Source organism: Prinia subflava, chromosome 2, assembly GCF_021018805.1.
Source record: "Prinia subflava isolate CZ2003 ecotype Zambia chromosome 2, Cam_Psub_1.2, whole genome shotgun sequence".
In the NCBI taxonomy this organism is placed as follows: Eukaryota; Metazoa; Chordata; class Aves; order Passeriformes; family Cisticolidae; genus Prinia; species Prinia subflava.
In genome coordinates, this window is record NC_086248.1 from 68312798 (window position 1) to 68337621 (window position 24824).

At 36.8% G+C, this 24824-nt stretch overlaps 1 protein-coding gene across 5 annotated transcripts in view; it reads right to left on the minus strand.

The window, feature by feature from the left end:
* CHRM3 (cholinergic receptor muscarinic 3) overlaps positions 1 to 24824 on the minus strand; it is a 269118-nt gene that overhangs the window by 132569 nt on the left and 111725 nt on the right. The gene's annotated exons all lie outside the window — the stretch shown is intronic.

Sequence of the window (24824 nt, forward strand, 5' to 3'; positions counted from 1 at the left end):
CAGCAAGCAAACCTGTGTAGCACGTGCCTGAAAATGGGCATCTCCAGCATACAGAAATCATGAGCCCATTCAGACCAAAGAATAGGTGGCACCAAACATAGAATTAAGAACTGAGGTCTCCTTTTCTTCCCAACTGATGCAGTCTTTCAAGCTAACCACTTTAGAAAATTGGTCTGGAATATATTTTTTCATATAAAAAATGTAACAAAGGAAGCAAATATATTAACAAATAAAATCTAAACAAAACACTTTCCTCTGCAGAAGTTGTAAATTTCTGAATTCAGAAGTGTAGGAGAAACATTAATCGCTGACCACCATATTCCATTTCATTACATATAATCAGGGTCAAGCAAAAACCATGTGCAATTATTATCCCATTTATTGCATGCCACTGCAGCCTAAGGCTTTCAGACCCCTTTGAATAACTTAAACACAGAAGAGTGAATCTAATCAAGATGTTTCACAGTTTTTCTTAGTGTCTCAGCCTTTACCAGAACGCCAAGGGATTTTACTCCTATGAAAAGGAAGCCACAGACCAGAGAGGGAGTATATTCACTATGCTGCATGTTCAGTTTCTCAGGAAAAAAAACCCAAAACAATATGAAAACCCAACAACAACAACAAGGGTCAAGTTACTATCAAAGCTGAGACTATATTCCAGTTGATTTTCAGAAGGGAAGAAAACACACATGTACTATCCATGCACACTATTGCATGCCAGCCCAGCACTTGTAACACAGCTCTGATAACGCCTTTAACCATGAAGGTCTCCACCTCCTCTGGCAAAACACTCTCCTGGAGGAAATCTGCTCCTTCCACTAACCCTGCAGTGTCAAGAAGTGCAAAGAGTGAGAGTGCAAGCCAATCTGAACACCTCCTTAAACCAAATGAACACAAGGGAGGCTGTATTTGAAAGAATGAACAGAAAGGAAAGAAATCAGATTAAATAAGGCCAGAATTTGTATCATTTATCTTACAAGGAGTGCAAAGAAGTTCTTGGCTGGACAAGTCAAAGTAGCAACCCTTTCATAAGAGCAGGCTGTGAGATGGACCCTCTGAGCCCAGGATCTATGCTTAGATGAGAGACTATCACTCCAAAGTCACTTTTCCAAGGCGTTTCCCGGCCTCGCCATTGCACCGCCATAACGCTCTGTTTCCACCACTGCTCCCAGACTGACAATGCTCAGGAAGCCTGTCTGCACCGAGGGTCACGTGGCAAAGAAAGCAAAACTCTCAGAGAGAGGCAAGGAGCAGCCAGGGAGACCATGTGCATCATTAACACACTCCCTCCTGAAAGGGTTTTTCACTCTGGAAACCTCTGGAAGGATCTGGTGGAGCCTTTGGTGCTAGAACTTGATCTTTTGGCTCAGGAAGGATGGTTCCAGACTTCTCAAGACAACAGCTCTGATTTTAGTACTTCATTCCAGCAATGCAGCAGTGAATCCACACACTAATAATTCACTCACGTAGTAAAACTACAATGTGAACAGCACATACCAATTTTTATTTAACTGAGGTCCCTAGAGGTCCTTAGTGGAATGCTTACATAGTGTGGACAATGTGAAACAACAATGCAAATTACTCTTAAAAAAACCTTGAATGTTTAAAAATTAATTGATCCATTTTATTTTATTCAGAAAGTATAAAGCTTAAAAAAGATTTCTCATTTACACTATCAATGCAGAAAAAGAATTTAAAAAACTGCTACATGATCAGTTTTAAAAACCTTGCAAACTTTTAAGACTGTAAAACAATTGAAAAGAGAAGTCTTTTTAGTTAGCTTAGCTACCTTTTAGTTGAGGAAGTTAGGTTTCTGACATTTAAAATTTGAATTTCAATAATTTCCCTCTTATCAGGTTATTATGCTTTTAGTTAGCAAAAAAAAAAAATTATTATTAAATTACTTTTTGAAGCTATTCTCAATTAAAAAAAAATCTTCCCAATATTTTTTGACTAGATTGTATTTTTATGCCATTACTATCAAGAATCTAGTTTTACCCTCCTAATAATGCAGGTTGTGACTCAGAGCTTTAGAATTCATTGCCTTAATTTACAACAAACTAAATCTCTTCAAATAAGCTTGTGTTGTTTGTATATTCAGCTACAAAGCTAATACACTCTACTCTTTATGAACAGTGACCAAGGCAGTTTACAATCCGGCTTGTGCAGAACATCAAGCTCCAGCTGAACAACCCTGTCAACAAAGCCCCCAAAGCCCCATTCCAACTATCAGCATACCCTGGACCTGTTTAAGCCATTATCAGCTACCTCTAACCTCATTTACAGTGCCTGTGCTAGAAAATTCAATTTGAGGGGTGCATCTAGGCATTGGCACCCAAACTCCACCATTAAACTATGAGAGAGAGGTCCTAGCAGGATTTTAGCTCGGGTGTGGTCTGGGAGGCAGCACAGCCAAGGAGTTTGAGTTACACTCTGCACACACAGGCACACTATGGAGAGGAGGGGACTGAAATTTGTGGCACCACAAATATAGCTGTGATTTCAATACAACAACAACAACAACGACAACAAAACAAAACAAAAGATGCAGTCAGGACAGGCAGGCACTCGGTGCTCCAGGTACAGAATTGAAAATTACATTTTATGACTTGTACAATTCCTTTCCTTTATTCATGAGAATCCCTACTTAAAACAAAAAGAGACCCTGTGTGCTGCCTTTAGCTTTTGTTTATGTTTGATAAAATCTCACTTGAGACTAGAATGTCAGAAAGGCCTCTAAATAAAGAGAAGTACTTTTGTGGAAAGCAAAACTATGGATACAGTAATTTCTACCCTGTTTACTTGACAAGACAAATTTGCATGTATTGACTCTGCACTAAGAAAATTAGTTCCCATGTTTCACCAAGTAGGTTCCTCTCTATGAAGAGTAAAAATCACAGACTGGTAAAACTTTACACATAATAAGGTAAGTATTTCACATGAGTGTTTATCAAGAGAGATAAAGGTGGTCTCATGTGTTGGGATCTTTTAAATGAATTGTGTTCAATTTTTGCCTTGCTCTGAGGACAAAATAGGTCTCAAAAACATGACTTAGTTACATATTTTTATTTTCTTGCTGAAATAACCTATTAAAATCAACACTTTTACACATCACATTTTCAGCCTCCAAAATGCCTATAGAGAGCTACCTAAATAGATAAAAAGCATTTTAACAGTTGAATGAACATGAATAATAATGAATAAGATTCTGATGTCAAAAAGAAAATCAGAAAAAAGGCAGTTTTTATTTCCAATGGACTTTAAAGAGCAGAAAATATTTTGATTCTTAAGCTTCCAGCATAAAAAAAGTCTGTGAGCTGGAAGAAGGATCTCTGCCTCATACTTCTTTCAGTGGATCTCATTAGAAAGCAGCTAGGATCATTCTGGATTAAGACAATATCAAAGAAGGTGGTAAAAGATGCAACTGCACTATTTGTACACTTGATAAGTGCCTCCTCACTGATACAACAGAAAAATGTACAACATGTAGGCCAAAACAGAACTTGTTTCCTAGGACAAATTTAATATCACACAAATTCATCCAACTTGTTCTACTTTTATTTTTTCAGGATGGTTAAAACCCCCACATTTTATGCTTTTTTCATTCAGTTTAACAAAGGTAAAACTAATGCTTAACACCCTGATTTAGTACAATGCTCTCGGTGAAGGCATGTCAATTCACAGTACTGTCTTAGCCAACTCTCTTTCAGCTGCTGAAGAACTAGCAGCCTTTATTTCAATTTGAAGTTCTGAGGAGCACAGTAAAACAAAATCCAAACATTTCAGATATGATTTTAGCTTAGTAGTCTTATTGCTCAAAAATTGTTCAATCTGACATACCACATGTGTTTGCCTCTAGAACAGTGACTTCAGGATTTTATTGACAAAGCTCAGTGCCTGTTATGGAAATACTCAGGACTACTCAAGATAAGGGTGTTCAATTCAGTTCAGTCCACATACAAAGCATCTCAGAAGTGCACTACAATGTCTGAATAACCAGTAGAACAAGCACCTAGGAAAAAGGAAAACAAGAAAACAAACCACTAGAAGAATACTTCAATCTAATTGCTCTATTACTTATGTTTTCTACATAGCTGGCATATAACCACAAAAGCTCTTTAAAATTTGTTAAAGTGATTACACTCCCTCTTAGACGGTTGTTCCTTCGGGTGCTCATTGATACCTGACTACTAGTGTCTCTGACAAGGATTACTATTTTACACGGAAATCTTTTAAATGTCATGTATAATTTTATATGACACTAAGAGATAATAATGGTTAAACAGACCAAAACAGGAATCTCACTATTTAGTATACAGTTGTCAGCACTAATAATTTAGGAAGTGGTTCTACTTAACTTCAGATATCTTAGCAGTTACAGGCATCTACCCCTGAGCTGTACAGGCTGCACAGCCAACACAAGAAAAGCTACCACACCAAAGAACCATTCAACAGAGCTGATGTTTTTTAGTTGTTGGCTCTAGGATGAGGTGAAATAATTTTTAGGAGGATCCCACATTCACCATCCATTATTGCAGCATATCTAAATCTGTTTTGATGAATCCCTTCCTGAGTGTTCATTTCTCATTAACACATATTGGTATCCTTAATTGTTTTTACCAATCCCTTCCATCCACTGTTTAGTCATAAATATTCTGATCCATCCAGCCACTTAGAGAGAGATTAAGCTCCACTACAGACATGAAAAATAAACCACGCCCTTTCTTGTGGAAGACAGCCTTATCTGAAAAAGATGTCCCAAGCAAACATACTGCCCCATTTCTTTCACAGTTTCACTTTAATAGTTGCTCAAAAGTTTCAAGATATTCGTGACTCCCCTATTGACAGGCTTTTCTTCACACATCTCTGCAACTAATGAACCTCCCTCAATGTGGTTTTTACTGTAACTGTAACTCTAAACACACACACACACACAAAACGTCTCAAAAAACAGTGGACTTCTCAACATTGAAGGAAATATTTGGGTGTGACTTATGTACACAAGATACGTCTGGTGTGTTAAATCTGAGAAAGCGGGAAAGCTTAAGGAAAATTTTGAATTATCATGAGGCAGCTGAATGTGCAGTGAGTAATATGCTGCTTTATCAGTTGGAAGCAGATGGACTTTCCTGAAAAGGGATTGTAAGTCTGTTAATGGAAATGTGCAGCTTGTTCACTGGAACACCCAGGTAGGAAATGTCCCATAATTTGGCCTTTCCTAACTACAGCTGCCAGGCAGTATAGGAAAATCCAAATCATCACGAATTTCTTTCTAAACTCCATTTTGTATCAAGGATACACAAAACTACCCAACAAATATTGTAATGAAACATCTGATGAGAAATTATGGGTTTAATGGTATTTATAAGCAAAAAGAAGAGATAAACTGTTGGCAAGAGGTGCAATAATCTCCGACACTCACCTACAAAAATCCAGTCTTTTACATCCACAGTGCAGCCAACAGCCTGGCACAGGGTCCCCTGCCCTCCTCCAACCTCAACTGGAGCTCTTGTGGAGTAGGTACCTTCCCCTCCCTGGGGGCAGGACCCTGGGACACTGTGATGGAGATGTCCCTGCCATCTCCTGGGGCTATTCCCAGGCACCTGGGGGGTCCCTGGGAAGATAAAGAAGAGAGCCCTGCATGCCCCAGGGACAGCAACAAACATGGCAGCACTGACACAACTTCCAGGGCGAATGTCACTTGAAACAATAAAATAAAATCAGCTAAGAAGCCTTGGATTCTGCTCTGGGCATCCCTGTCCATGCTGCAGCGCCCTCTGTGAAGGGAGGCAGGGGATGCCTCATGCCAGGTGCCACCTGTTCCAGCAGGCTCCAAGTAACCACCACAGGGTATGGATGAGCCCTGCAGCTGCACTGGCAGTGCCCTGGGGGACGTGGGGCCCATGAGAGCCCAGAATGGAGCAGGCTCACCCTAAAGGACAGCAGCCTGTGGATGCCTCAGGCTGGAACAGGGAGCAGCACCAGAAAGGAGCAGCAGAGAGGAGCTACCATCAACTGACCACAGCCCCTGTCCCCCTGTGCCACCTGAAGGAGCAAACACCAAGAGAAAGCTTCCCTGTGGGAAACTGTCCTGACCCTCAATGGGAGATTACTGTGAGCATCTTTTGGGATTGTAATATGCTTTTGCTCATGTCTGAAAACCTGTTAACCTCCTAAGGTCGCTTGCAGAATGGCTCTGTGTGCAGCTGAAGCTAAAGATCTGTTATTAATTTTGTATTGAATTAGTATACAGAACTTCAGTATTGGAAAAAGCAGCTCAATCATTTCTTTCTCTATCAATATATTGAATTTTCTTTGGCTTGTTTGTTTCTACAAAATAAAAACCTAAACAGCTTTTTCCTGGTGAGGAAAAGGGATGATGAAAGAAAAAAAAAAAAAAAAAAAAAGAATGATATGTGGAAAGAAAAAAACCCTGACACAAGGCTCTTGTGTCATTAAATTCACAACTTAATCAACAAATCAGATCCCCAAAATGACAAAGCATACTGTGTCATCCCAATGCTTTACTAAAACTAGACAGCCCAGGAAAATAACAGTAGCTTTGCTATCATGGTTTAACTCTTCTGCTCGGATAATATAGGTTTTGCTTTGCTCAGGATTTATTTAATTCTGAGTATTAGGAAAAGCTTGCAACTGATTACTACCAAGGGCAGTAGTAATCAACATCTGTTGTTGATATACATTTGCTCAGATGAGTTAATATGGGTAAAAAAAACAGTGTAAAGGACCCCAAAGTATATGAACTCGGTGTACAGGAGATCAGGGAGATCAGGCTCTAATGGGATATATCCATGGAAGCAGCAGGATGACCTGTACCCTAGCCAGGGCAGAGGATCAGAGCAGAGCAGAAGCGCTGTGTGCTGTCAGAGCCCTTGGCTCCCACGGGCAGCATCACAGGAGCAGGCACTGCAGACTGACTCACTATAATCACTGCTGCCACGCAGAGCTGTCCTGTCATCTCACAGGTCATCAGTGTAATGGGAGTGCTGTCACCTAGACAAAATGCAAAAGCACACGTTTCTCTTGAGAACTGATGGCAACCCCAGCCACATTTTCTAGCTGGAATTAACACGGGTTTTGCCTTTGCAAATGCTTCCTTCCGTATTTCAATTTAATCAAAGAGGAAGTGTTGTTTCTATACAATCACAGTAGAAGTGATGTCCCCTAAAGCATAATGACTCTGTTTTTCCTGTATATACAGTTTTCACAGTGTTGCTTTGGAAAGCAAAGAAAATGATGTGGTTTTTTTGATAGATGATATAACTGGAGGTGACATAATTTTTTAAATATTTCAGAAAAATAGATACCTTAGAAACCGGGGAGAGGACTCATATCTGTTTTCTTTCTGTTACAGGCTGAAGTATGGAACTGTAAAATTATTTTCATCTTCAAAGAAAGCTTAACCATACAAGACTAAAACAAAAGTGATGTGAATCAATGCTACCTACCAGCAATACTGGTATCTAGCTAGATTCTGTAAAAACTAAACTAAACTATCTTTAAGCCAGAAGCCAAATCTGAAGGTAAGATGAAAAAATAGTCTGGTTAGATTGGCAGGGACTGGGATGTTTGGCTTTATTATAGCCTTTCCCTGGGCTATGAGAAGCAGTGTTTTTCCTACAAATAATGTTTTATTTAACATCTTTTCCACTTCTACAGGCACTTAAGCTATTGGCAATAGCCTTCATTTCTTATACTCTCTTTCTGAAGTATCCTGTAATTGTGGCTTTTGACCTTTTAAGTTACATACTCAGCAGCCACCAGGAACATACCACTATAATGTTTTATGAACCTTCTGAACTAGGAATTTATTGAATAATAGCAATGTTGGAGAACAATCCTTAAAACCACAGGTACTTCCATTCCTATGGTACACAATCATATTACCTTTATGTTTCTGCTGAAGTAATGCAATTCAAGACTTAATAACAACATTAAATTGCATAACAAATTCAGAGGCATTAAAGAACACCAGGATGTATTGAGACAATTAAGATCTTTAGCAGCATTACCTTATGATATTTGCTGCCTCTGGAAGGCAACATAATACTATCACACCATCAACCCAAGCAAAGGCTCTCACTGGGATAAGATTTTAAATTACCTAATAAAGATTTTAGCAGACAAAAATCCTGCAATCATCTTCATGGAGATCATAAGTCAAGTAAGATCCTGATTTATTACAAGCTAACAATGTAATTACAAAAATTATGCATCTTTCTGACATTATAGAAAATGAGACAGAAAGCTCAGCTATTTTTCTAAATGCAGCCAAAGTCAAAAAGAGAGACAAAACCCTCAAGGCTGAGCTCAGTCTTACATTAGTACAACAAAATAGCAATCCAGAATAACCAAGAGAGCTCGTTGAGCCTTGTGTATGGGTAACTTTTTGAATTAACTGCATTCAGGAGGAATAATACCACTCCAATGATACAAAAATGATAACTGCATCAATTCTAAAAAAGCATTAATTTTTTTTTTCCATCAGAAATATTCCCATGGCTTAACTTCCCAGAGATGTAAAAAAATGCCCTGAAGAGGGCTGTGGATACCATGTAAGTTAACTATTTATTTTATTCTGATGTGAATCATTCTTTGCAGGAGCTTCTCTCCAGGATCATAGGAAAAAGCCCACTGGCTAATTTAGATTAAACAATACCCAATAGCTAGACAGGTAACTTTAGGCAAGCTGGAATCTACCCAAAATTAAGCCAAGAGTCTGCATAAAAATCTACCCCTTTCCTTCTTATAAAGCAGCGACAGATTCAAGGTCTGAAGATTTTTCAGGCCAGAAAATATCACTCTCTTCCCCACCATCTGAAAATAGTCTGAAATTGACTGCTAAACTAAATTTCTAAGTCGCCAAAAAAACTAAACTAACTCATTAATTCCTGTAATTCTACCTGATTTGTTTTGCTGTTTAATTAGCAGCATTCATGAACAGAAATATAAACATTAAGAACATGTAATGAGGAGATGAGTCTGATGTATATAACCATGTAACAGGTAATGTTAGATAGAGAGAAAATCATGATAACACCAATCTTTGTAAACATATGTAAATGTAGAAAATCATCTGACAGAAATTGGTTGGCTTCAGGATTCATAGCTAAACTTTGGTTTTTGACAAGAACTCTGCCAAGGCTGGCATGTTGTTGGACTCAGCCCTGACGCAGGGAGGAGAGCCAGGTGTTACTCTGTATGTCTGTTCCAAATATAATGCATCCCTTAACCATCCTTATCCCCAGGAAGGAGACTGTCCTTGCATTGTCTAGATTATTCTTAGAACAAGAGGCTACAATATCACCCTTTAGGCACCACTCATGCCACCTTTCTTTCAGTACAGGTTCTCTGACCTGCAGGTATCTTCCTCTGTAAACCCTGGTAAAGAGTAGATAGCTTCAACTGGCATTAGGGCATTAGTGTTTCATGTCCTCCTGTTCTTGAAAAGCACTGCTGCCAGCCATGAAAATTTATTTGTTACAGACAAGAACAGCAGCTCAGCACTTGCTTTGAGTCAATGTTATCTTTTTTTAAGAAAATAATTTTTTCTGCATATCTTTTTTTTTTTTTTTTTACAGTCCAGGAATAAGGTAATAATCTTGTTCTACATTAAGTCAATTAAAGAAATCCAGTGTCAACACCCATGAAGAAAAAACAGTGTAAAAAGAGAAGCAAGCATTCCTAATTTTTCAATATCAATCCTATTCTGGAAGACTGCTTGGCAAAACACTGCTGAAAACTGTTTCTGGTGCCATCCATTCCTTTACATAGTACATTTTTTTTATGGGGAGCTAATTTAATGGCAATATCAGTTTAAATCATAGGGTGGTTCTTTAATAGTTAGTAATTTTAAAGGACAGCCTTTAGACCTTGCAGCAAATAAACAAATTCCATCTACAAAACTTTTTCTATACTATACAACTTCAGATAAGTCAACAAGTCAACTATTCAATGTTCTGCTACTTGTATAAAAATAGCTCTTAGCCCAGGGGGAAAAAAAAAAAAGTAACAACATGCAAAATTTTAATAAGACTGTAAATTCAAAAAGCAGTATGAAATTATAAAAAGTGTGTTGATGCCTCAAACATATATATGCATTAGATGTTAAAATGCCATTTATTTAAAAGCCTACCATTCTGAAAGAGAAGAAAGAAGTAAAGGAAACCCATGGTGGGTAATAGCAAGAGCCCAGCAATGCAAGTTCCCAGGTGGGGCTTATAAACTTTCAACCAGGTGGAATGATCTTATTTCAGGCAGAGAGAGAGTAGCTGTTGGTTGTTTACTCGCAAATATAACTGAGGTGGATTTCAAAGCAAAGTTAGTTGAGACAGAGTTTTGTGCTCAAGCAGAGAACAGAATTTTATAGTGGACATGACTGATAATTACTCTTACTTAAAAGAAGCCTATGTTTTTCACAACAGTCTAATGTTGCCCTGGTTTTGAAGACTTTTCTAAGCCTTCTGTAATGTTCTTCATATTGAAGTCAGAATTTTTACTTTCTCACAGTTTGTACTATAAATACTGGCCATGTTTTCCTAACTCTCTTTCAATGTTTACATATTTCTAGGTGAGAGGAGAAAGTTGATTGACAGTTGGCTTGACCAATGTGGTTTGAAAAGTGAAATTCCATCCTCCAATCCACAGGCCCCATAGAAAAAGTATAAAATTGAGTTTTGTAAATAAAGTTGTTCCTTTTTTCCTGCTCTGTACACCTGCATGTCCTCGTGTGGTTCTTTTTGTGTCATCTGTGACAGTCTAGCATTCAAATGACTTGGTAAACTCAAGATACTCTCTCCAGCAAATTGATGTGCAACAAATCTGTGCCTATTTACTTTAGACACAACCTTTTCCCTTGGATTTTATACTTCCTAGTGCGCACCTTGTTTGGGGGAAATGGGGAAACTCCACTCAGCAAGTATCTTCCACAGCTTGTTTCTGGTTAAGTGCAACAGTACTTACCAAATGATAGAGCAGACTTGCTGAGCTTTACTGTAGTTTTCTTCTCACAAGTCTAAGATTATTTAAAAACCCATAATCCATGTTAGATTACAGAAAAAAGCTCACCATCAATATCCTCTGCTGCTCTGAAGTGGTTGGTTGTTGCCCATATCCTCACCTCGTAGTAATCCCAGTTATTAAATTTCTGCAACCTAAAAACTCTGCTCAAGCCAAAGCTCACCTCAGAGAGAAGAGGCACAAGGAAAGGAGTCTCTCTTTTCCGATCCTGAAAGCACTGTGCTCAAGATGAAGTATTAAGGTCAGTGTTTCTTAAAAGATTATTTTGATGAAATTCATGCTCATTCACTCCTAGACACAAAAGCTTTTAGTGAAAGAAAAAAAATCCAAACAGTTCACCCAAAACCCAACCAAATACTGCAGAATCAGAAAGCTTAGGTGATTTGTATTAGAGTGCTGAAAGGAATTTTTAGGTTTTGCTACAATATTTCTGCTGCACTGAGCACCCTGCAAGCCTTAATGCCAGCCAGTCTGTACAGCACAGCAGTTCTGGGGGGCTCCTCACAGACCATCGAGCCTCAAGCCAGGATTAGCTCCAGAGTAAACAGAGGAACCACACACGTGCTCCAAAACAAAGCCTCACAGAGAAATTCCCAGCTACACTTTTCCCTTTCTTCAACACAGAACCATTTTCCCCTAGTTTACAGTGCATGATCTACACACTCTTCAATCGCCCTCTGTCTCTTGGTTTAATAAAGTAGTTTGCTGAATTCTCCTAAAAGAATTGGGAAGATGGCAAGATTGCTACATGTTCTGCAGTGGCATATTCCAGAACATTGCCCTGCAAGTTATATCTGAAAGCATGTTGAACTGTAACTCATTCACTAGAAGGAAATGAAATTTTTTTTCTGTCAGGGAACCACTAAAGTTTCCTATGTCCAGATTAATTGTATCTACTAACTTTAATTTTCCAGACACAGGATGAGAAGATTGGCTATTTGGGAATTCTGCATCTGTAAAAATACAGGTCAAAAACCAAAAAAACCCTTTAAGCAAATATATAATATCAAGACTAAAATATAGATACAAGTAAATTAATAAATCAAAACAAAGAAAAGGGAAAGAAATTTAATCTCTGCATAATATCTCAGCTGATTCTGAGGAGTGTTTTATCGGTTTGACTAGAGAAATATCCAACTGAAATCTTTTAAAAGTTTTAATGGTAAACCCCCCCTTTTTGTTATTAAACAGAAGTTCTTCTTGTTCAGAAGTGACAAAAAATTACCTCAGATTTACATGCTAACATTATACCAAGAAAATGAAAAAGGGCAATTAGAAAATGATTTCACTCCCCCTAATGTTTTCTGGGATTTTTTTTTTCATTTGCATCAGTAAAAAACAAGTTCCTCTTTACAAGAAGGCATTCTAACATCATTCCACTGTTACTGTTTGAAAGATTAAAGTTCTTTTTATTGCTAAAGGAATTTAAAGAATCCAGCCATAAGCAGTCTTTCCAATTAAAGTTATTTCTTTAAATAGAGCGCAAGCATATATAGAAATGTTCCAAATTTATATGGTTATTGAAAGTGAAATTATTTTTTGAGTTTTCCAGGTTTTAGCTATAATCAGGTTAGATTATGCAGGAATATGTTTCTTATGAATCTTAGTTGTTCAACTGAGATGTGGTTTGGGGTTTATCCCTATATTTTTTCAAAATTTATTTTACATGTGATAGCTAAACTTCTTCAGGTTTTATCTTTATTTTTCTTTTCTTTTTTTTCCTGTTGAATACTTATCAAGACAAAAATCTTGATTATCTAATACAGTGATCAGTGACAAAACAGAAAGCAATTATTTACAAGTAACTGTCAAGTCCACTTGTGGTTAGGAAACAACAATTTAATTTTATTGACAGAAAGAGATCTTTTCTGTTTTTAGGTTTCCTGTTACCAAAGTTAACAACCCCTGAGACTGGCTCAGTTGGTTAGAGGCTGGTGCTAATAAAAAAAAGTTTGTGAGTTCAATGGACAATTCACTTAAAAATTGGACTTGATGATCCTTGTGGTCCCCTTGAACACAAATATTCTGTGACCTGTGATTTAATACTAGGCTGGCACATGTTTTGCAGTCCTGAATAGCAAGCATGGCATTTACTTAAAGCTGAATCTACATACCAAGAAAAAAAAAATAGTAGTTGAGTTGTAGTTACAGATAAACATTCTCATTCAGGGTGCCTGAAATCCCACTGGGCTATACAGCACCCCCAGTCATGGACATGTAATACAGAACTGCAGCCCAAGAATGCATACCAAAAAAAAAAGAAAAATTAACATACAGACAAAACTCACGTATAAAGCAAATATTCTTTTACAACTTAAAGTGTCTAAGCCTTTTTTTCTTTTGCCTCTACTTTGGCTACAACTTGTGTGTTTGAGGTTTTCACACAGCAGCCATCACAACAGCGACCCAGCCGTCAGCGCGCCTTGTGGGTGCGCAGCACATTCAGTTCACACCAAACATTGGAACCTCCCAGCTGTGTCACAATCTGCATCTTTGGGCTCTCTGGCAATATGTAACACGCAGATCATTTCACTTCCAAAGGGGACTTGGAGAGAACACATTTAAAAGGCCAAGAAGTCACTTTGTTATGAGAACAGCTCAGAAGTTCTTCCAGCGTGTCAAGCTCAGCTGCCCAAGGAGCCCATCAAGAGCCAGATGTCAGAAAATATCTTTCAAGAACTTGCCATTTGCATCCTCTGATTGCCATTCAAGAAGGAAAAAAAAGGTGGAGGAACCATCCGATGGGACAGGATGGCTGGCAATCCCTGCAGAGTTGTATCCTGATCAAAAGATTTACAAGACTGAAATAAGAGATTGAAATTGATGGATAACTAATGATGGACAGCATATTTGCACCTAAACCTAAACATACATTAGCAAGTAAAATACATGTTTGTTTTGCTGTATTTTTTTTTTTAATCTTCCCAATTAGTTACATATTTTTTCAATAATGTAAACCTAACCTGCTTAATACGACAGGTAAATTCTGGGACATTAAGAATACCGGGAATGGTAAATGTGATGAGAGTGATTTTTATTTTTTTTTTGCATTAATTTTGTGTTTGAATATACAAAGTTAACAAGGTTTTTTTTTTTTTTTTCCTTTCACTTGAACCTGGGGACCTGTACTGTGAACAGGATTAATATTGGGTTTAGATGTAGGTAACAAAAAAGCAGTGAAATGGACAGTTTAACAAATTTTGAAACTTCTAGACAAATGTTTTTTCAATTATCAGAAATAGCACCTGTAAATGTGCAGATATATTTAAAAAGAGACTTCTTAAACTATACTGTCTTCAGCTTTTGCACACTTTATAAGATTTGTTGAAACTTTTAAAAGGATGTATTCTTTTTAGAGAACTGCAACTGAACTCTGCAGTTCATAGATCCAAAATAAGCAGTTTGTGTAACTTTAAATTCATTAACAGTAGAAGAATGTAGCTTTGGGCAATTCATGTTGTTGCAAGTTCCTAGAGATATACACGGAGCTCAGAGGAAGAGACAGTCCATAACCCATGCTCTGTCCTTGAACCAGCATTTCCATCAATATTTTACTGCTCGTATCTAAAACAATCAGATAACTTTCCCTTTGAATTGTGACTTCAAAGCACTCAAAGTTTTGGATCTAAAATTTTTCTGATTACATACTTAATCTAATAAAAAGTAGAGTACAGGACTATTTAAAAAATATTTTCTTACAAAGGATGACAATTTCTCTGGAGTCTTTCTTGTTCCAAGCACCCCTGGGATCACCATTAAATGCTGGCAGCTTAAAGATTACCTCTGTGTATTTACCAAGTCTGACTCCAGTTCTGACATGATAAGATGAAAGAATAGTGTTACTAGCCAGGGTCAAGAGCTATGGCAGTCTAAAATGCAGAGCACTTAGCACGATGACAGGATTTTTTTAAAATAGAATTTTGAGTGTGGTTTTTTTTTGTTGTTGGTGGTGGGGTTTTTTGTTTGTTTTTGGTTTTTTTTTTTGTTTTTTGTTTTTTTGGTTTTTTTTTTTATTCTTTTAGGTTTGCCTCTTTTTTTTTATCAGTTGTTTGGGTTTTTATTTTGCTTTGTTTTTTTTGGTTTTTTTCCCTAAAGTAAGATAAGGAGTCATAAAACATAAGTAAATGGAAAAGAATAGCATTTTCTAAAGACAGCTGAAATAATCCAGTAGCTATATAAAGTAAAGGAATATTATAAAATGCATGGTAGGGGAAAAATAAAAAAAAGTTTTCTGATTTTTTGTACAAGAGTCAACGCACAACATAGGTTACTTCTACATGCATTGTAATTGATGTAATTTGATTTCAGAGCCAACATTTTCTTTGTGCAGTCCTCTGCTTTTTCCTCCCTCTGGTTATGTGTTTCAGCACACTTGATCAACTGTGTTTCTCCCATGAGGATGCTCAAAGCAAACCCATGACCAAACCGGCGGCTGCCTTGCCCACTGTTCTAAGGTAAAGGTAGCAACAACACTCCTTCTTCCCTCACAAAGTTAAGTGGGATATAATATTCAAAGAACACTTTAAAGAGAGAAGCCAGCAGCTTTTGGTCTGAACCAGACTATACAAATTTCATGCCACATTTGAAAAGAGTAAATTAGATTACAATTCATAAAAATACCTGCAATAATGAAGTCTATGTGTTTTTTCATCCTTCCTTCAGTCTTTGACATACTTTCCCTTCTACCTCTTTTAATAATATCAATCTATTAATGGAGAGATTGGATCTCTTAATCTCTTAACTTTTTATGGATCTGCAGCATTATATGTTTTGTGGATATTGCCCTTAAGCCTCTAAATGTATTTTTTTTTTTAATTTCAAGTCCTTCCCCTCTGTCTTTCTCTGTTACTGAGATTTTCTCTGTTCCCCCTCCTTCTTCTCACTAGCTCTCAGTTCTCTGAGCCATTTCTCTCCTTTATTTCTTTATACCCCTTTTAATGACCTTTTTTCCAGCAATAAGGAGCACATGAACTGTTGCATCAGTGCCACAGCAGTTTGGAAGCTAAATATGTTTAAAAGGTATGTTAGAAACTCTTCTGTCACAGATTATTTTATTATTTATACTTTTAACTTTTGTATTTGAATGGAACTTTCCACAGGGATTTTGAAAGAAGGCGAAGATGGAAGCAGAGATGTGTAAACATCATAAGAGTTCTGGAGAGAATTTGAAAGCAACAATCTCAAAACAAGGGAAAACTAAACATATTTCTTTTATACCCAGACAGTTTGCACTGTCAGGTGCCCTAAGAAGGCCAAGACATGGCTTGTAACTCATTCCTGTCATGAAGATCCATCAACATTGCTCCTAACAGAACAAGAGCAGAGCTCAGCCTTCCTTTGCCTTCAAGTAGGGAGTAGAAAGGACACTTAGGATTTGGACATATTTCAAAAAGTTGCCCTAACTGCCATGAAGAGAGAAATGGGCTAACACTCTACCTCTGTTCTGATTTATCTTTTCAATATATATGCCAGTTACTTACTTCTGCATATGTCCCTTATAAAGTATGACAAAGAGGACATAAACCTGGTACAATTTACAGGTACACTGTAAATTGTGAAATATGGGTGTGAAAGTTTGTAGAGAAAAACCCTGGGAATCAGTCCTGATATAAGCATAGGAAAGAGAAAAAACAAGCCCAAGAATTAATAAATTTATTCAGGGATATTTATAGATTAATAATGTTTATTGCTTCCAAAGATCTGTTGGATAAATGAAGAAATAAAAACTTAAAAAAAAAAAAAAAAATTCCTTGGATAATTAGTAATAAAAGAAAGAGGATATAGTTTGATTTATAAGAAATACATCTGCTTCTTGAGATGGTAATACGATAAATCTTAACAAGATATTTAAATTTGCATGAGTTCTAACATATTCACAGAAAAATTGAGGTGTAGGAATTAGTATACCTTGCCAAGGAAAGGCTCTTGAATAAAAGCAAAACACTGAAGTGGATCAGAAAGAACTACTAAGTGTCATTAAAATAGCTGAGGAGACTTCTTCTAAAGAAAGTTTTAAAAATGAGATGAGTCAGTCTGGCAAAAGAACTTGCTGATGAATCAGAAAACAGTAGAAAGCTGTGAAAAAGCCAATTGCATAGCTGATATTTTTTTTTTATTTTTGAGAGCTTTCTCACATTTCTCTTCCTGTTTCAGTCCATTTCATCCATTGCATGCAACTAAATATCTCTTAATAAATAAAAGTAACTTTTCCCAACCACAGCTAGTGTAAGCAGCAAGGCAAATCCTGTGCAAAAGTATTTGCTGTTCACATTTATCTCCAATACTAATTTCAGGAAAAAATCAACATCCAAACACTGATATTTCTAACTCATTTTAAGTTAATATACTTCAAGAATACAAGAAGTATATGTGAGAAATTTTCTTTTAATGTAAGCAAGTCCATTTCTGATATTAATGGACTGAATGTTTTGCATCTAAAGCAAATTAAAGCACTTAACATAAAGATACTAGTAAAAAGTTACTAGTATAAGCTGAGATTTGATATACTGTTATTGATAACTTGATAGTGTCAGTTGATACTATGGCTATGATTGATTTTATATAAATTAATTGATTTTTAATTCCTTGCATCAGATTTTTGATCCAGTTCAAATACTGCAGAAAAAAAAGATTTATTCCCCCTGTGCCTGAATGCCTTATATTAAATCTGTTTTTGTTCCCCAGCACTGTGCATATCAAAGAGCATGTTAGAAAAATACTATCTTCATTTTCTAGAGATTCTGTAGACCTGAAATGCCTGCTCTGTTACAGACACTTACAGAGTGCACTATTTGATCTCTTATTCTAATTCTCCAGGATGGAGAACACAACTACAGATAGAAGCTTCTCCAGTTTCCACAGAATATTGGCATCAGTGGAATTTTTCAGGCAAAAAGCATGTCTGCAACTTGCTTTCTAAAGTGGGATCAACAGGCAAATATACACAACAGGTCACGGCAAACTTTTGAAATGCCCGAGAAATAACTGGCAATCATGGACAGAGCTTGCCTTCACACCCAGCCTGCACTCCACAGCAGCAGCCATAAACTATTTTTCTCTCTTACATTTCATACAGCACTCTCACCCAGCACTCTCAGAGCTTCCTGTTTGATGTCGACTTTTGCTAAGCATCTGATGCTGCAAACTCTGAGATGCTCATTTCTGGGCTAGAAATGCCTTAGGCTAGTATTTTTAACCTCCTGCTTTCACTTCTATGTGTTTCTCTATTCTACATGCTGGTGGTACTGTTGTGATGTATGCAATGATAAAAGTGGTAGAAACTCCTTGTAACATTGGTTAAAAACCTTGAACAGAAACAAACAAGAGAGTTTTGCCTTTTCTTGGTGCATATTTGTATTTATGGTAATCCTGTAGGGTACAGATCAGTTACTAATGACTATGAAAATACAGCCTGAGATACTGAACTTAGAAAGATCTCTATGCAACAATGGATTTTTTTTCACCTTATAAAAGGAGGTGCTAATTGGCGGTACATAAAGTATTAACATTGTTTATGAGCACTACAAAGCTTCAAAGGGTTTAATCGACTTTTACTTTTGCTGGTACTGTTCCATGTCTGAAAACAGTTTTCTGTCAGTTTTGGTTAACAGCAGCTTTAGTATTAAATGGCTGCAGCAGAGTTCCTCCAGATTACAGTTTTTTATCTGGAGAAATAGGTTCACAGCATTTAACCAGTTTTTAACATCACACACTCAATTCTAGACCTAATTGCAAAATTCTTCTGGATGATCTTTAAAAACTGTAACTTACGTCACTTTTGTCAATGGAAGTTGTAGCTAGTAAGCAACCTCTCTCAATGCCTACAGAAAATTTTGAACTATGGTTTATGATATAAAACATTAGACCATCTTTTGGTAATTTCCTTTCGTCCTTTTTACCTCTCACAAGACAAGAAGATTTATCACTTTTCCAATCTGTTTCAGCACATAGCTGCCCAAACGGCTTTGCAGTAACACAGGGACAGGTGACAGGCACAAAATACCAGACTTCAGCACAGTATTGTGAAACCCAAGCCTAATACTGCTTTGAAGGTGTTGGCACTGCTGGGACCACAGAGTATCCTTGCCTTTACATGATGTACCTGGAGACAAATTAATTATTTAGGGTTCTTAAAGTTCACCTCTGCAGGAACTGAGACTGCACAATTAGGAAATACAGCAGAATCTGCTCATTCCAAAGATCTACCTCATTTTTACTGCAGAAGCAACTTTACCATTGGCACAGTTATTAATTATTGTTAATAACTCATATTGACACTGCAGAATCATCATATCCTCATAAGACTGATCTAAGAAATAGATAACAATTGCCTAATTATTTTTCATGATGAAATACAGAAGAGAATCCATTTAAGAGTCATAGGTTGAGTTAGAAGCAACACCGGCTGGAAGAGAACTCTATGTTCCTAAGTTATTTCACCAGGATTATTAAGCATCTGACCTTATGTGGGCTTCACCAGGAAAACTTCCACAAGAAGTACAATGCACAATTTTATTAATGGGAAAATAATTTATGAATGATGATTTTTAGACCAGTCTAATGTAAAACGACTTTTCAAACAAGAAGGAAAAAGTCAATTGTCTCCTTTACATCACCAAACAACATCAACTCTAAGACTTTGCCACATGGCAAACTTTTTGAACCAAATTGTGAAGCACTACATTGGTACAGTGCCCTTTTGAAATTTAGAAAGACAGTATGTTAAGGACATCATGAACATTTATTATGAAAATTTATATGGAATATTTCACAAATAATTTGTGAGTCTGTTTTTTCATGTCTTCAGCTGAACAAACAACATTTAGTGGTCACTTAATGTCAGTCTTGGGCCCAGTGACTCGTAACAGCTGATTCAAACATTGAATGTCATATGCATGCACAAAAAAAAAGAAATAGCCATTTTGAGAAGAGTTTTGAAAGCTTTTCTTTGAGTTTCATTCACATGGAGAACAAATAGGTTTGATAGTGAAAAGGGGACAAAAGCTCACCTACTCTGTTTGAAACTAATCTAACAGAATAATCTTATTTGAAAATAACATATAAACACCAATAATTATGTCAGATTGTTGTGTTAAAAGATAAATTGTTGTATCTTGTTGTTGCCAGAAGATTGGATTGCATGCATCATTTGCATGTGGAAAAACATTGCTAAGATGCTAGGAATCACATTAAAAAGCACTATAAAATCTTCACATCACTTTAAATTTCATTGCTGTTGTCTTTGCCTCTCACCATTTTAAAAAGATGGGATGGTAACAAAGTTACCACTGTAGTAATACCATACTATAAACTTTTTTGCCCACTCACCAGCAGAAATCTCCCAAGACGTGCCTTAATGGCTGGTTGGGAAACTTCAAGTCACAGAATCACAGAACGATTTGGGGTGGAAAAGATCTCCAAGATCACTGAGTCCAACCTTTGACCCACCATCATCTTTGTCAAACACACCATAGCACTGACTGCCACACCCAGTCATTCCTAGGACACCTCCAGCATAGTGACTCTAACTCCCTGGGCAGCCTGTTTCCATGCTGAACAACCCCTTCCATGATGAAATTCCTCCCCTGGCATGGCCTGAGGCTGTGTCATTGCAGCTTGTCCCTGGCTGCCTGGGAGAAGAGACCAACACTCACCTGGCTCCACTCTTTGTACAGGTGGTTCTTGAGAGTGGAAAGGGCACCCTGAGACTCCTTTTCCACAGGCTCCCTCAATATATGGACTCAAGTCCATATTTGAAATAAGCATAACTGTTGCTTAAACCAGAAAAAATCAGAGCAAGTCAAAAACTTAGTAAAGATCTGAGTTGGTTCTTGGCTGCTTCTGAGCATGGATGGAAAAGTGGATGTGCATGGAAAGTACTTATGTACCTCCCCTCAGTGTTCCAACAAATACTCTATATGTCTCTGAAATAGGCTTCTAAAAACATCAACCACCTGGCCTGGGCAATATTTTTGCAAGCAATGCAATTGTTATAGCAAACTGAATTTATCAAATTGTACTAGATAAAAGTTCTTCCTAATACCGTATTACCTTCAGAATAGTAAATTTACTAGCATACATTACCTAAGAAGGAGAATGTATTTTAAATACCTATTTATAATAACTTGTAGCAGTTATTAGAATATTGCAATTCAGTAAATTCCTCTTGTTCTACTGAAGTTTTTTTTATATGAAAATCTAATTGAGTACTTCACTGATTATTGTTACATTCAATGATCATCCTAATCCCTTCTTGTTCAAGCTGTGAATATTTATTACAGACATAATTCACACATAATTGTGTACTTAATGTGTCGGTAAGAAGGATGTCAGATCATAGAAATATTTTGTAACAAGGAATCTATTCTCATTTCCAATTTCCAATACATTTTTAAAAAAGGGGTATACATGAAAATCTCACATGCTTACAATTAACTTTACTGCCTTCTTTAAGGTTTTGCAAAAGGAAACATATTAATTTGCAAACTTAGTAAATTAGCACAGATCATTAAAACAATCTGCTAAATTCCTGAAACCCAAGTCATTAATAACAGCTATTTTGCACTTCAATTAAATTAAAATTTGGGCATTCAGAGTTGCTAGCAACTTCTGTGTCGGCAAAAATACACAAGCTGAAAGTGGATTGAAAGCAAAACAAAAAAGACACTGAGAATTGCTTAGGTATTAGACAGAACAACATTTAGTCACATGGCAACACTGTGGTAAAATCCTTTGAGCCTTTTGTTGGAGCAAGACACGCATTTCCGACAAACTAAATCTACTCCATTAAACATTTGTGTGTCAGCCATGCTTAGCAAAAAATCTTTGACTGCAGCTACGTCAGTGAACTTTAGGTTGTGCCATGCATCATTTCAATTAATTAAGTTTTGGAAAATAGCTAAGCCTTTTTGGTTTTTGGGGGGTTTTTTTGGGTTTTTTTAAGTTGTCTTTGCAATCTTTACTGGTTATTTGCTCTCTGTACCAACAGTAGATAATAGGATTCTCTGTAAGGGAAAAAACAAATTCAAACCCATATGAATAGTCCAGTTTCAGTTTGCTAGCAGGAGGGTGTGGGGACAGAGGGCTCTGAGAAACAGGTGACAGAAAATAATTCCTTAAAAACAGACAGACAATGGAATTTTCATATATAATAGAACCTGAAGGGTTAGTTTGAAAACACCTCATTATTTAGCCTTTTCTCTATGGGTAAAGAATTTACTAACTCTATTCTTCAGACTTGTCTCTGACTTTCCACGTACTGATGGTTATATCCCAAACTCTCACTGCTGCTCCTATATTTCTTCATGCAATTTACTTCAAGGGTACATATCTCTGACACTGTGCAAATTCCTATTTGTGATGAGACCACTACAAAATATGAAGAATTTCTCAACAGTAATCTCTGCAAAGTCAGCAAAAGGGAATCACGTAAAAAACCATTGCTATTCAAAATGGTCCCAAGGACCAATTTCCCATTTTGTTGGAGCTGGGAAAATCCTGAAGATGTAAAAAAAGTAAGATTCAAAAGCATCATTCTCCACTTTGCTGTTGTTTTGCCATCCCTCCCCAAACTCCTAAAGAAGGCACCTGATTAATCACCCCTGGGCTGTCACAAGTCCCTGTGTCCCCCACTGCTCTGGCTTGCTAGCACAACAGGAAAACCACACAAGAACAGAAGAGCTGACTTTTGGGAATGGCTGCAAAAGTCAATAATATTTTTGAAAACACTTGAGATACACAGACAATAGCATGTGAGATTACCCCTTTGATAAGATATACACTTTGCACTCAGCACATCTCTGAACTGAAGTATTTCTTTGAAAGAACAGCTCTTTCTATCTTTTTGAACTTTAGATGAACCAACGCAGATAATCATATCTTTCCTAAAAGTACACACACAGGAAGTAAGATACTATAAAAGTTGCGGTATAAGTCAGTTGTCATCATCTTTCATCTTTAATATTGACATTGTTTCTCCAAAACAGAATAAACTGCTTGAGAATGACAGGGGATTTTCCCTTATGGTATACTGCACATACTTTGTTCCTTCCTCTTTTTTTCCCAGTTTCACTCTAGTTTTATTACTATTGGCTAGAAAGTGCACTCTAACAAAACTTAGACAAGCTGTCCTTCATGTTCAGACCAACTTTTAGCAAAGCACTGCAGGAGTCCCTGCAGTGAGACTGTGTCAATCAAAAGAGGGTGCTGGGTAAGAAACAGCAAATGAGGAGCCCCAAGATGCCAGACCAGTCCCCGTTTCTGCTGCTGCCACAGCAGAGCAGATGAATCACATGGTGATTTGCTGCAGTTTATTTTTTAATCTCTTTACATCAGTAACACCTCACTGTCACACCCCCTACTCCACTGAATTAACAAGAAATGCCCTGCAGTATATGTTGTATAATTAACACCTAACAGCTAGATCTGACATATGCTCTTACATATTAAAAAAAATATTCACTCAGAAGGCAAAAAATTGAAATATAAATTCGTATCAACTTCAGGGAAGTCAGTAAGTTTACACCATCTCAAGAGTTCAAAGGGGAGAGTCTGGAGTCCGGCCTGGGATCTTTTTGAGACTGAAATTTGCTCTGGCTAATGTCAGCCCAGTGTAAATTCTGCAGAGGCCCACTGAATAAATATATATATATATCAACCTAACACAAGCTGGACCCTATTTCAGGATCTTCTCACACTGCCTATAGAGACACAAATGAAAATACTAACAGGTTTGCAACATAAATTAAGGGGTTCTGGAAATATCATCATTTATCATGTCATATCTAAATGTCACCTTTAGTTCATATAAATGTCACCTAATTAGTTCATATAAATGCTTTTTCTGAAATTACATCAGCCTTCAAATTTCAGAAAGGTCAGAACTGATAAGCAGAAACACATATATTCTCTCTGCCCCTGCTCAGAGTTATTCTGCAAAATACCTGACAGTCTTTGGTAACTAATGTAAAAAAGACAACCCTGAGACAATGTTTAACACAGATGTGGGTTCCAGACAGTCCTCAGTGGCAAGACACACATTATTCCAACTAAATTTTTGAAAACTGAAAAGCATAGAGTTCATACTCAATATGCAGTCTTCTACTTACTCAGTAACCTTCTCATTAGACATGAGAAAAAATAAAAAGGTTGCTACAACAAGCTTTTACATAGATCTTTCCTTTAAATATGTTGCCTTCTTTCTTTTCTATATAACTAGATTTTTTTCAAATAAAGCCAAATCATAGCCTGATCAAAGGAGAAAATGATTTGCTGAATTTTATCTACCTTGTCAAGTCCCTTTATTTACATTAAATATGTTTAAGCACTGCAGGATTTACCTTTTTTGCATTTTAAATCTGGAGCCCGAAAATAAGCTCAGTGTGGAGTTGTATCCCAATAACACATCCTTAGGAAATGCTGGCAAACAGGCCACTAAACAGGGCAACAAATATTTCCAATCCTACATATATCAAAACTCCAATAAGAGGTTTTATAATCTTTAATCCTGCATATATCAAAATTTACCTAAGAGGGCTTTTTGTTTCCAAGTAGACATAGATGCTTTAAGACTGATTACAATTTTTATTTATCTTCCAAAAAGGCTTGAAACAATTGTTCCCATAATTGGTTTTCAGATTAAATAAATCTAAGACTTCAAGCCAATAACAATGAATAAAAAGAAAAACAGGTCATTCAAGATTTCAAACTGTCTCATATTTTTTTTTTGGTTTCCAGAAAACCCTTACTGAAGCCCCAGAAATAAAGACTTAGAATCTCACAAATTT